The 4,215-nt window shown below is 38.4% G+C and overlaps 1 non-coding gene across 1 annotated transcript; it reads right to left on the bottom strand.

Moving 5' to 3' along the window:
* Positions 1-2,103: 2,103 nt before the first annotated feature.
* On the bottom strand, positions 2,104-2,209 carry LOC148853184 (small nucleolar RNA R71). The gene has a single exon (XR_016100151.1). It is a non-coding gene; the product is annotated as a small nucleolar RNA R71 (small nucleolar RNA).
* Positions 2,210-4,215: the final 2,006 nt, after the last annotated feature.

The following is a 4,215-nucleotide window of genomic DNA, read 5'->3' as shown; positions in this document are numbered from 1 at the left end:
CATAAACTTCATATCACAAGGTGTAGAAATCATGTACAACATCTGTACCCTATTAGGATGGTGGTGTGAACTCAGATTATAGATCTGAAACCATTTGAATTCATATCAGCGTTCATCTAACTCAGATCTGAATTCAGCTACTTTCAGTAGCAAAGGTTGCAGACCTGATTTCAGGTCTCTGCAATTAATTGATGCATACAAGATATACAAATAGGAACTTCAAATAAGAAGCGTAAAGCTCTTGATTCTAGCCCTAATTCAGTTTTGGTTGCAGTATTTGGGAAGCAAGTTATATGGGATGCAAGCAAGAACTGACCTGATTTGGAATCAGTGGATATGTATGGATTTAGACTAGATACACTGATTTGATTTCAGGTTGTGCATGATTTTAGATCCACTGATTTTAGATCTAAATACACTTGCACCCATTGCCGAATTTCTATATCAGCCCTGTCCTAGCATCAAGTAGTTGTTGTATATGATTGAATAAGTAGTTATAATTTCAGCTGTTGTAAAACCTCACAACAACATCAATGGCTGTTGTAGTTGCAGATCTGATTTCAAGTCTCTGTAATTCATTGCTGCATACGAGACATTTAAAATGGGACTTGAAGAAGAAACCTAAAGCTCTTGGGTTCAATCCTATTTCAGACCTAATTGCAATAGATTTCATACCTACTTATTGATATTAGGCTTGTAATTTGTAGGTGGTTGTTCTCAATAACTAAGATTTCAAATCTGTGAAAGTAATTTTTATTGCTGAAGATTTCTGAAATCAGATATTGCAGATCTGAACTCAGCATAGTTGCTTAGCTTTTGCTCTTTTTGGTCTACTTTTTCTTATGAAAATGATGAGACTTCAGATCTGATTACCTTACCTATCACTTCTACAATCAAATATGAACACAACTGTACTATTCTTAGTGGCTACCGAATGCAGATCTGATCTCAGTAGCAGTCACAACTGTTCTAAGTATCAGTAACTGTTGTTTTATTTATTGTTGTTTTCAGTAGCTTCTGAGATTTCAGATCTGATCTCAATTTTGTGTAGAACTGATGTCTGAATTGCTTTCTCACAATCCTATTTACACTGATTTCAGCTCTGTGTATTGACCCTCAGTAGCACACAGTAGCCTTTCCATTTGAAGCTCAGACCTAAACACAGTCACTGTTGTTCCGCATATGGCTGTCCTCAGTAGCTGCTAAGATTTCAGATTTGATTTAAGATCTATATATTACTATTCTCAGTAGCTACTGAGATTTCAGGTCTCAGCAGTTCAGATCTGTGTAATCTCATATGATTTCAGCAAGGTGAAAAGAAGGAATTTGTAAACTGTTGTTCTACTCTCAGAGGTTACTGATTTCTGAGCTGTTTACTAAGAAAAATTTTTAGCTGATTAAGAATTTGTAAATTGCTACTGAATTTTGTATATTGAATAAGATGTTGGTTCATATCTGCTTTTAGTTAGCTGCATTTATTTATTTTAGGATGTAGGTTTTTGTATTTCAATAATTCATTATACATTTTCAGTTTTAATAAGGTTAGCTATTTATATTCTTTTCTATTATCTGGTTTACTACCCTGACTTTCACAGTTTTTGACAAGCAAAGTCGAGCTGGAGGAAATCCTCTATGACCCAGAGATTGAAAGAACCCTCCGTGTCCGTCTAAGAGCAGCCAAACAAATCCAGCGAGAAGCTCAAGAAGCTCAAGAAGCTCAAAAAATGGTTGAGCAGAGGACTATGATGGATTATGCCAAACCCACACTCACTGGAGCTGCCTCCAGCATTATCAAGCCCAATATTATTGTTAACAACTTTGAGATCAAACCGGCCATCATACAAATGATTCAAAGCACGGTGCAATTCTGTGGTTTGGCCCACGAAAATCTCAATGCACACATTTCTAACTTTTTAGAAATATGTGACACCTTCAAACACAATGGGGTAAGTGATGATGCCATTAGGCTGAGATTATTCCCATTTTCTTTGAAGGATAAAGCCAAAGCATGGCTGAATTCATTACCGGCAGGATCAATAGCTACGTGGGATGAAATGGCCAGTCGTTTTCTCTTTAAATATTTTCCCCCTTCTAAAACTACTAAAACGAGGAATGACATCACTACTTTTTTCCAGCAAGAGGGGGAATCTTTATATGAGTCATGGGAACGATACAAGGAGTTGTTGAGGAGAGTTCCTCATCATGGCCTTCCCATATGGCTGCAAGTGCAGACTTTCTATAATGGTCTTACCGACTCAAATAAGACCATATTAGATGCTACAGCCGGAGGGTCCATAAATAATAAAACTCCTAAGATTGCCCATGCACTTATTGAGGAAATGGCAGCCAACAACTATCAATGGAATTCTGAAAGGACTCAAACAAAGAAGCAGCAAGGCCTGCATAATGTTGATACTTATACAACACTATCTGCACAAATAGGAGCACTCAGTAAGAAAATTGATGAAATGCATATAGCTGCCATGCATGTGCAGCCTCTTACTTGTGAATTGTGTGGGGGAGGCCACATCAGCACTGACTGTCAAGTTGGCAATCAGTCTAGGCCATCTACTGAACAAGTCGACTTTGTCAGTAATTCGTCAAGACAGTAGGGTTACCAAAGTCACCATACCTTTCACCCAGGATGGAGGGGACATTCAAATCAGCCCTGGCCAAGTCATCATACTTCAAAGCCTTTCCACCAGACTTATCATCAGCCCGAACCAAAGTCCAATTTGGAGGAACTGATGACAAAATTTATAACAAGTGTGGAAACCAGGTTCTAGAACCAGGAAGCCTCAATCAAAAACCTGAAAAACCAAGTGGGGCAATTGGCACAATTGATCTCTTCCAGAAGTTGGGAACTCTTCCAAGCAACACTGAAGTGAATCCGCGAGAGCAGGTGCAAACTATTACCTTAAGAAGTGAAAAAGAGTTGCCCGAGGTAGAAAAGAAGAATTGGGCTGAACCCAAGGCAGAAACAAGTCTTGGGACTGGACAACAAAAGAAAGAACAACTAGAAGCACAACAAGGGATGCACCAGCAGCCACAAGTTCCATTCCCTAACATGCTGAAGCAACAGAAATTGGAGAAGGAATTTGGTAAGTTTCTTGAAATTTTTAAAAGTTTACACATTAATATCCCTTTTGTTGATGCTTTAGCCCAGATGACACACTATGCAAGGTTTTTGAAAGAATTGTTGGCAAACAAAAGGAAACTGGGAAATGTGGCTATAGTTGCTTTAAATGAGGAATGCTCTGCTATCCTTTTGAACAAGCTGCCTCAGAAACTTAAGGATCCAGGGAGTTTCACTATTCTTTGTACTATAGGCAATCTCAAAATTGAAAAAGCTTTATGTGACCTAGGAGCTAGCATCAATTTAACGACATATTCTATCTTCAAGAAATTGGGATTGAATGAACCCCAACCCAATGGAGTGGCATTACAATTGGCTGATAGATCCATTAGACATCCTAAGGGGATCATAGAACATGTTTTAGTTAAAGTTGACAAATTCATTTTTATAGTTGATTTCATTGTGTTAGACATGCAAGAAGATGTAGAAGTCCCATTGATCTTAGGGAGACTTTTCCTGGCTATTGGGAAAGCGATGATTGATGTCCAACAAGGACAACTCAGCCTTAGGATACAAGATGAGGAGGTTATTTTTAAAACGTTTGATGCTATGAAACATGCACCCTCTAGTAATGATTCTTGTTTTATGATTGATGCCATTGAATTGACAATTGATGAATGCTTCCAGGTAAGTAGATTAGCTAATCCTCTTGAACTCTGCCTCCAGCATGGAGACATAAAAAAAGGAGAAAATGAATAATTAAACCTCATGATAGCATACCTAAATGATAAACCTCAATTCAAGGGAAAGGGGTTTCTCAAGTTAGAGAACCTAGGCAAATTGCCTGGACCATCAGGTAAGCCATCATCCCAAGAACCCCCCACCCTTGAATTGAAGTAATTACCTTCCCATTTAGAGTATGCTTGAGGCACCATCAGATCTCCTCGTAATAATTTCCATAGCACTAAATCCTTTACAAAAAGAAAAGCTATTAAGAGTGCTGCGAGAACACAAAAATGCTATAGCTTGGAAGATAGAGGATATAAAAGGCATTAATCCATCAATCTGTACACACAGAATTTTGATGGAAGAGGACAGCAAGCCTTCCATTCAGCCCCAAAGGCGCCTGAACCCCAACA

Source organism: Nelumbo lutea, chromosome 5 (assembly GCF_056320005.1).
Source record: "Nelumbo lutea isolate HS-2025 chromosome 5, American lotus-T2T, whole genome shotgun sequence".
NCBI classification, from domain to species: domain Eukaryota; kingdom Viridiplantae; phylum Streptophyta; class Magnoliopsida; order Proteales; family Nelumbonaceae; genus Nelumbo; species Nelumbo lutea.
Note: the sequence above shows the minus strand (reverse complement) of the source record. Positions and strands in the feature narration are given on the sequence as shown.